Here is a 10,095-nt window from a genome sequence, read left to right as displayed (position 1 = left end):
TGGCCCAAAGGGTGTCTGGCTTGCCACCCGGTTACAAGCAAACTGACGGCTAAAATAATGCAGAACTGTGAAGGTGAGTAGAAATGGTCAGGCTCATTAATTAAAAGCTGCCACGGGCCACTGAAGATCTTTTCACAGCAGCCGGGGAAAGAGAAAAAAAATTATTAAAGATATTCATGAGCTGAGTGAACAGGCAGGGTCCTGGGGGTATCAGCTTTGCATGAGGGTGCCCATTCCTCTGGACGGGCTTCACTGCGGGTGTCATCTGATCACTGACAATAATGTGAGACATTTCATAATTATGAATGGGGTGAGAGCAGAGGGAGGCCTGCCATGCAACAGTAATGATGAAAGCATTACAGCTGTGGCAGTGAGCAGCTAATGACAAGCAAAACAGCAGCAGACTGACAGAAAGGGTGAAGCCAGGGCAGGTACTGAATATTTATGACTTTCAATTATGATTGTTTGTTGGTTCCACAGGCCTAGACTTTCAGAGGATCATACATTTTTCAGAGGCTTGCTTTAACTTTTAGAAAATGTAACAGGTTATGGTGTCAGGAGATTAAGTAGGTTAGGGGAAATTGGTTTTCAAAGTCTCAACAGCAGTGAGAAAGTTACTATAATGGACTCTAGACAGGGAGGATGTTGAGGTGACCCCGGGTTAGGTGATCAGGAGGAGGGAGGTTGTTTTTTTTGGGGGGTGGAATAGATGGTTGAAATACGCACCGTCTCCTGTCAAAGAAGCCTCTCTGCTTTGTCATCAGCTGCCTGCAGAGCCACGTCTGAGTTCTTCAACACCCCCAACTCCACGGTTTTGTCAGCTGCAGCAGCGCACTCAGTCCCTCCATCAAACCCTCTGTTATCATGACCCGACACTGTTCCGCCGCCGCTGCCTTCCCAAGTAATCCGAGACGGCACAACAACGCGCACCGTCCCGTTCATCTCCTTCCCGTTTCCTGTGCTCTTCTTCTTCTCCTCCCCGACTTCCAGGGACTTTTTACCGCTTTTGGAGAGCCTCTCGGACAGCTTCCTGGCCCAGTGCGTAAAGGTGATGTCCAGGGAGCCCCTCCTGCTCTCCGTGCTCAGCTGGACGTTACCCGTGTACCACAGAACCCACCACACCAAACTGAGGAAAATAATGATCGAGCCCGTGTAGATGAAAAAATCCCCGTAGAACCGGCCGTTTACGTTCAGGTTGCCGAAAATCCCGACCAGAAGTACAACCAGACCAGCTACATCAAAGACTATGGCGAGGAAGAATAACGGCGCGCACTTCCCCATGCACTTGTGGGCCATACCGGTGGAGAGGTAAAAGCCAGAATAGCGGCGCTGCACGGTTTAACTTGTTTTTCAGGACGCACATTTCCCCAACCTTTACACCTGTGCGGCGTTCACCTGTGCTTAAGCCCCGCCCATATTCTTGCACGTCACTCCAGTGGGCTCCCAGGGGCCTCATATCGTCGTGCTGCTTTCACATGCACAGCGTAAATTTCCCACTTCGAGTCTCCGAAGACTCATTTTCGTGGGGAAAGGGGCAGACATGGACAAGAAAATACCGTTCACCTCAGCTTTCAGATGATGGGAACACTGAGCTGATAATATGACAGGTTTTCTGAATTTAGTAGTACTATTACACTTGCATCAGACTAAATTGGTAGTAGTAATTTCAAATGACATTTCGCGGCCACTTGATCCAAATCACAACACTTTTCTTTGGAAGTATTTCCAATCAAAGTAAAGTCCCCGTGACAACAGTACACAGTGCGGTTTATGGATTAAGTGTTCCCTACTTCCAGTAGCACAAAATTGCATCAGTTGTATCTGGGTGGTTATAGAAATCTCAGTTATCTCAAAACCCATAAAAGTATGTGTATAGCCATGGCTGTAGCCAAGAGCTTAGAGGTCATGAGTTCAAACCCCCTCTTTTATAATTCTCTTATAAAATGTTTTAATAATTTCTATTTTACATATTTTATTTATTCAAGTACAGCTGCAATTATGTTTTCTACAGATTTCCTTTAGAAATTCTGCTCATAATGGCCAGCTGAACTAAAATAACTGTGTATAATTAGTACCACAATTCTTTCAGAATCTGAACCAGGTAGGTTTGCACATACAAGGAATTAGACTTGGTGTTGTGGTACATTACAGTCAAAAATATACACAAACTTAAATAATCCTAAATAATATAAAAAAAGAAGGAAAGGATTTTACAGTAAAAATATGTAAAATATATTCTAAGTGAGAAGAGCTGCTACAGGTTTCAATTTTAAATTGAAGAGAATGAAATGAAATGTACAAAATATTGACCAGGAATGTGCAAATGTACATAGTGTAATCAGTACATGCAGTGTGCAATTAATAATAATAATACTACAAGTTGCATTGATGTAATGCACCATGTTAGATCAAAAATCACAGATGTGCAAATATAAGATTATGGGATTTTATGTTAATATAACATGTAATATCTATGGGTGGGAGAGAATCCGTGTCAGTGGGGGTCCCGGGCCTTGTTGATGAGGCCGGCTGCAGATGGGAAGAAGCTGTTCTTGTGGTGTGAGGTTTGAGGTCTGCCCTTGTTCTTGGCAGTTGCAGCAGTATACCAGATGGTGATGGAGGAGGTGAGGATGGACTCAATGATGACGGTATAGAAGTGCACCATCATTGACTTTGGCAGGTTGAACTTCTTCAGCTGCCACAGGAAGTACATCCTCTGCTCAGCCTTCTTGGTGAGGCTGCTGATGTTCAGTTCCCACCTGAGGTCCTGGCTGATGATGGTTCCCAGGAAGTGGAAGGATGCCACAGTGTTGACTGGGGAGTCACACAGGGTGATAGAGGCGGTGTGGCTGCGTTCCTTCTGAAATCCACAACCATCTCCACTGTCTTTAGAGCATTGAGCTCCAGGTTGGTTTGCCCACACCAAGTCACCAGATGGTCAACCCCCTACCTGTAGGCGGTCTCATCCCCACCAGAGATGAGCCCACTGATGACTGGAGGTGCAGCTGTTGGTGTACAGGGAGAAGAGAAGTGGACAAAGGACGCATCCTTAAGGGGAACCGGTGTTGATGGTCAGGGAGTCTGAGATGTTCTTCCCCAGCTTCACATGCTGACTCCTGTCAGACAAGAAGTCTGTGTTCCATTTGCTGGTAGAGTCAGGCACGTGTAGCTGGGAGAGCTTATCCTGCAGGAGAATTGGGATGATCGTGTTGAAGGTGGAGCTGAAGTCCACAAACAGTACTGTATAGGTTCCTGAAGAGTCCAGGTGCTGGAGGATGTAGTGGAGGGTCATATTGACTGCATCATTTACAGATATGTTGGCTCTGTGGGTGAACTGCAAGGGGTCCAGGAGTGGGTCTATGATGGCTTTGAGGTGGGACAGCACAAGGTGCTCAAAGAACTTCATGACAACAGAAATCAGGGCGACGGGTCTGTAGTCTTTAAGTCCTGTGGTCCCTTGTGTTTTGAGGAGGGGGATGATGGTGGAGGATTTGAAGCAGGCTGGCATGTAGCACATCTCCAGTGAGGTGTTAAAGATGTCTGTGAACACCAGAGACAGCTGGTCAGAAGAATGCTTCAGGGTGGAGGGAGAGACAGAGTCCGGTCTGGCTGCTTTGCGGGGGTTATGTCTATTGAACAGCCTGTTAACGTCACTCTCCAGGATGGAGAGAGTTGTTGTTGTGTTTGGGGAAGAAGTTTGTAGTTGGTAATCTGTCTGAGGCCTCTACAGACAGAGGCAGAGTCGTTAGCTGAGGACTGTTGGAGTTTCTCAGAGTACAGTCGTTTAGCCTCTTAGACTTTCCACTCAAAAATGGAATCTTTTATTTATTTATTTGGTTAGCCTAAAAGTAATTCAGTTTAAAGGGGAACTCCACAGATTTTCTGCATAAAAGTGTGTTTACAGGTGTTGGGGAGTAGCTACTGCTGCACATGTGAAAAAGCAATTTGTGTCTCCAAAGGGATCTGTTTAAAATCTGATAAATTGCCTCAAGTGATGTTACTTGAGTCAGTGTCAGTGGGGTGGAAGACTACAAGACTTTGAAAAGTAAAAAAGTCTGGGGATGTGAAGTTAGAAAGAAGTGAGGTAACCAGACCTCTGTAGTCACTGCTCATCTCTGCTGGAGGCTAGCAGCTCCAGCCTACATTAGCCGCTACTAGCATAACACACCCAAATCTGTAGAGTTGAGTAAATTGATGCAATCAGTTGCATTGTGGGTAATGTAGGCCAGGTTTTGACTAGGATGAAGAATGCATGCAATAAAAAGATGATATCTCTGGTTCTGCTGCATCAATTTTGATCCTTTCTAAAAACTGTCCATTTTAAGTGCAACAGAAAATGTGAACTGCGCTACTATTATGTTGTAATAATTGTGCTTTTTCTGTGCTATAAAACATGACCTTCAATGCATGCAAGTGCAGGTATTTAAAATTTTCAAAAGGTTGAGCATGAAAACACTAAATCAATACCTTCAATCATGATATTTTGGACTATTTCACTCAATAGAGGTGAAATCAGAAGTCATAATAGAGAGGAGGTCATTTCATATTGAATTTATGAATATGAGACGTTCACTGGAATACGCAATCCACAAAACCCTCTGAGTGGCATATTTGCATTTTCAATTGTTTGTATTTTAGTGAGCTCAAAATGCCCCACACTCGGCATCGCAAACTCAACACATCAATAATGTGTAAGAGTCAAGTGTCCACAAATTATTATGTTAACCAAGGCAGCAAACGCTGCAGTGAGTTGACCTGCATTACAAGAACAATATAAAATAGCTTCACTGTAGAGTCAAGTCAGTAGGAGTGAGTAATGTTTGCTCCAGTTCAATTTAGAATAATGTTAAAATCACTTGTGGGAAATGAACAACCGTTTCACATGAACGCCTGCAAATTTTAACGAGATGTCACATTATTTGTCTACATGTCATCCAGGGACCACCAGAAGCATCCCAGTGGGACTCCCTGATGTGGTTGGACTGTCAGAACATTGAGAGTCTTCAAGTCACAATGAGTCAGCACTTACCACAAACTATTCAACACTGTAAGATCTCTGCTGGTACACCCTAAAGACAATGAGAGCCCTGGACAACAGACTGAATGAACATCAGCTGTCTGCGAACACCAGACCAAAACCAGTCACAGCAGCCACTGGGGAGAAGTCAAGGGTCATCGACTAGGAGTCAGCTGATGGACAGAATAAGATCAAGACAGACATTCACATCTGATGTCAGAGACAGGAGTTGCCATATTGTCCCATATACCACATATGAATATTTACCCAATGACATGAATTCAACATTATGTAATCTGCTTGCAAGTGACTTCACTTGTGTTGGTTGTAAATAACAAAACTGGGTCATTTTTGTTGTTCCATGTAAGAAAACTAAGCATTACTTCATGCCACAGCAGCAGAATGAGGAGAAGATATAGTTCACCAGACATGGATTGATGAATTTATTAAAACTATCAAATGTGGGGCAACTTAGAGTGAAAGAAGGAGTTAAAAGTGAAACACACACAGTTGAAATTATTCAAGGGGAATTTTCAATTTGCTCGGCTGAAGTGACTGCAAGCATCTCTAGCTGCTGAGATTATTAAGAGTAATGATGGAAAAATGTGTCACAACATGCAAAATATTCATCTAAACTATTCACAATGTGCCTGCATTCTTAAAAGGTAATTGGAAATAGAAAATCCTCCCCTTCTTCGGTTGTATTTTACCTCTTCTGTGGCTCTGCTATGTGTGGTCAATTTGTAATTGTGATGTCTGATGTCTGCATGACACACAGAATTTTCCCAGTAGCATTCCTGATGCTCAGATCAGTGACCCCAAACCTATTCATTTAGGCAGCAGGCTTATTGAAACTGCAACCTAGTCACACTATGAATGATTTCATGAGTTATTAAGCCCAATGATTAACTGGAAGACGCTGCAGATTACACGATTTCCTTCAGTGAAGTCCTTCATGGCTCAAAGTGATTTCTCTGCCATATGCAAGGCATCTGCAGCAGGAAATTACAAGAAAATAGGAATGAAATGGGGATGATTATGGTGTCTTCCTCACAGCCAGAAGAGAGAGAATGGGTATCTCTAGGGTTATTACAGCTACAGTTACAACCCAAATCCAAAACTAACCTGCTAAATAGGGCTACTGTGTTCAAATGTGTATAGTGACAGTGAGTAATACTGATGAATAATACATTTAGAGTAATTCTCCTGATTTTGTTGAGCCCACACAGCATCTGTGCATGTTAACTTGGCTGCTAGAGGGCGCCAGTCATCTTTAAAACACAGTTGCCTGAAGCACTGCATAGGAAACACACTGCGTTGCTTAACCAGCAGTATCTGAGTAAAATTCTGCAAAAACATATTTACTTCACACAACACTAATGTGGTTTTTAAATAGTTTAACTTTGAGAAAATCTCTAATTAGGCTCATCTAAAATTCCCCACATACAAGGCTTGCAAATGCACGCATTCACACACACACGCACTCACACATACATAAATAGACACCATACACATATAACATTAAAAGATAAGAATTCAATTCATCTGTCGTGATCGAGGTTGAAAATACCACTCAAGGCTTCAAAAGAGTCCTTGTAATTTTCTTGGACAGATTCTTTTTATACACACAGCCCCTCTAAATATACACCTACACACACATACAAAATGTGTTCATTTCACACACACATACTTACAGAGATTTAGCTATCAAACAATAGCCTCTTAAAGCTGGATTGCAGCCCGTTATTTTAAATCATAGTGTGTGTCCCTTATGTTAAAGTTCTAAGTCTGAACTAATACACTGCAATGCAGAGATTTTTTTTTTATATCCGTCAAGGTGGCTTTAATCAACAAATTCACTTAAAGCTGCCTTCATTTTTCTCCTTTTTATGGCCAACAAGTTGAAAGCACAAAGTCCTACATATTATCAGTTTACAAAGTTATCATGGTGAACTTACCAAACAATTGCCACTGAGACCATGTTGGACATAAATGTTTTCACTTTAACATCATCCCTTGGATGTTTTATGTCTGGAATCCATACATAAATCAAATCATATCATACATCCTTACACAACATTAACATTTATTTGTGTTTTAGAGTCCAGGTGCTGTTAGTTGTGTTTCTGGCCAATGACATTTACTCCTCCAAGTCCAACATTTACCCTTCAGCAGTCATTTGGCATGTTGTCAATACAAAATTATTTAGTTTTTAGCCATTTGTAGTGGTTTTTGTAATTTTTGTGGCTAGCTGAGTGGCCAGTGGATTGCAAAAAGGGCACCTGTGTCTGTGTTCTTGGAGATTTTTGAGTCAGTCAGTGGCTCTAGTTTCTCTTACATTAGCAGTCTATTTGAGGATGCAGATAGAGAAACAGGAAAACAGCTGTAAAGAGTCATTTTTAAAGTAGATGTGGATGTGAGTCAGATCAATACACATAAAAATGTGATGTCAAAGGGCAAGCATAAAAAACTACTTTGAGTTGTTATATAATATACCAAACCCCAAGGTAGTCGAAAGAGAGATGAAAACAAATCAAATAAAATTCTTCAAGAATTACGCCTATGAGACATTTACACTCAAAACAGCCTGAACTTGTTTTTCTCCACTCTTCCTATAAAAGCTCTGAGAAGAGGAGCTCACTCACCCTCCACTTTGGGGGTGTAACATTTTGATTGACTGCTTAGGAAGAGATGCTGGTGCTGCAGGGTCATTTCCAAGTGTATAAAGTTCAGTTAGTTTGTCTTTAGCATGCAAGGGATTTCAATAAAGTCAAGTATGCTGATAAACCCTGTGTGATTATGCTACTGTTTCATTACTGTTTTCTCTTTCTGCTTTTGGGCGTTCAGCGCATACTCAACTCACATCACTCTTGCCTATATTTTCTTTTTATTATAACCACACATCATGATCTGAGTCCTGCTTTCTGTGACGTAGCCTCAGTAAAATTGAATTATACAAATTGTTCCAAAGGCAATACAGTAAAGAAACAGTAGATGTATGACGGCAGAGACATTATGAATTTCAGAGACCCGGTCACCTTGGCAGCTTGGGATAACTTAGGAAATGCTTGCTTTACAAACCAAAACCATGGAGATCGCATTATAGTGTGGAATCAATCAGATAAGACATGTAGCACAGAAACACTTTATCTGTGCCAGGAAGAGGCACGATTGGAGAGTTAAACCTTCTTCTTTTCCCTTTGAACAACTTCTGTAAGTAAAGGAGCTGGAACTGTATTAAATAATTGAGAGTTGGAAGGTAATTGAGGACATAGATCAATAATATCTAGGGGGTTGTTCTCATTACAGAGATATCCAGACACTTCCGAAAGTTACTGCATAGCTCAATGATGATGAATCTGGAGAGAAAGGCAGAGAGAAAGAGAGAGGAAGGAGGAGGAGAAAGGGAGCAATGAGATCTAAAAATTTAACAAATGAGACCCATTCCCCATCCCTGTCTATCTCATCAGAGGCTCATATCAAACCTTTCGATGTGGCAGGTGGTTTGGCCGCCTCACATTTCAAAATGTCAGATCTCTGTGCTTAGAAATGGGGATCTTTCCAGGGAGCCTGACGGCTTCCCGGGCCCTGATTTCCCAGAGGATTGGCAGTCTCGACACGCATGGGCGTCTGTGAGCGTTTAAACAGTCAACCCCCACCCCACCCACCCATCCAGCCTCCCAAATGGCAGCCAGCTCCCTATTACAGCCTCTTCTATCCTCTCATCCCTGTTTCTCCTCCTCCATCAAGCACGCTTCGTTTCTGCTTCTATCACCTGTTGGCAATGTAAAAAGGGACTCGTTCGACTTTTAAAAGCGAGATTAGTAATTTCATTAAATGTTTACACTGCCTTAGCCACAAGTGAGGGATGTGGAGTCGATGAAGCTGAGGTTTCAAATCAGAGATGCTATCTTCTCCCCACCTGGGGTGGAAATTGGAGGGCTGCGTTTAAACTGATAGAGCGTATTTCAGGGGAGCAGTTACTTTTCTACCTGTTTATCCCCGAGGGGCTGAGTATGGAGAGGCAGAGCTGCTATTCATGCTCACTCACACACACATACATAGCCACGCAGACATGTGAACACACACATTTGTTTTACTACACATGCAAGGACCTGTATTATACTGTATTACATCCATTCACTAGTGTCAAAGCCTAACCTCTGCCCTCACCACTACTTAAGATCAAACTCATGTCCTGACCTAAAACTAACCTCGCCCTAATTTAATCCTAAACCCAATTCCTGAAGTGTTACCATAGTTAGGTCTGGCCAAGATAATCCTTACTTTGAAGCTTTAAAACTAAAACTGGCTCTCAAAAGGACAAAAGTACAAAAAAAAGGCTAAAGAAATAAGCTGTATGGCCATAGGGCAAAACTCAGCTTTTGGGCCCCTTTTGACCCTGTTCTTCTCGTTCTGTGTGCACTATGTATCTCCTCACCAAATACCCCATGAGCGCAAACTCAAAATAAACATGTCGGCATTATATTTCACCTACACAACCAGTAAACAACCAGTACTGGTAATGTTTGTATCAGTGCTGTGGTCACTCTGACTAAGGATCATAATAACTTTGCACTCGATCACCACCTACTTTGTAGAAATTCCCAAAACGCAACAAAAAACAATGTACAGCAGGGCAAACAGAGCAAGCTTTCCAAATATTCTTTTTGCAAAAATGTAGTCAATAATTTCAGACGCTTGTATCTGAGTGTGACTGAATGTAAAAAGAGAAGTTAACCCCCTGGATTAGCCATTTATGTTAACTGCATTGGGATATACTGCACTTCAGGTCAATAAAGCTAATGAACTAGCAGCGTGGCAATTTGTTTGTGAGGCTGTGGTTCACTATATTGTAGCAAGACAAATTGTTTGTACAAATCTACACAAGACCATGGCTGATAGTAATCCCAACTGTGTTTCACCTCAATAAAATCAACTGGAAGAAAAGACAAGGCCAGCTAGACAAAATAATCAGCTCACCATGCGGTTAGCAACACAGATAAGGACCCCTAAAAAGTAATCAATACCTTTTAGGACAGTTTAGAATCATGCTATATAGGAAACTATAAGCACTA

General features: G+C 42.1%; 1 long non-coding RNA gene across 1 annotated transcript; it reads left to right on the top strand.

The window, feature by feature from the left end:
* The first annotated feature begins 382 nt into the window (after nt 1-382).
* LOC137172236 (uncharacterized) lies at nt 383-5,487 on the top strand. Its single transcript, XR_010924916.1, has 2 exons — nt 383-431; nt 4,939-5,487. It is a non-coding gene; the product is annotated as an uncharacterized lncRNA (long non-coding RNA).
* Nucleotides 5,488-10,095: the final 4,608 nt, after the last annotated feature.

Source organism: Thunnus thynnus, chromosome 20, assembly GCF_963924715.1.
Source record: "Thunnus thynnus chromosome 20, fThuThy2.1, whole genome shotgun sequence".
Classification (NCBI taxonomy): Eukaryota; Metazoa; Chordata; class Actinopteri; order Scombriformes; family Scombridae; genus Thunnus; species Thunnus thynnus.
This window is presented reverse-complemented; position numbering and strand designations above follow the sequence as displayed.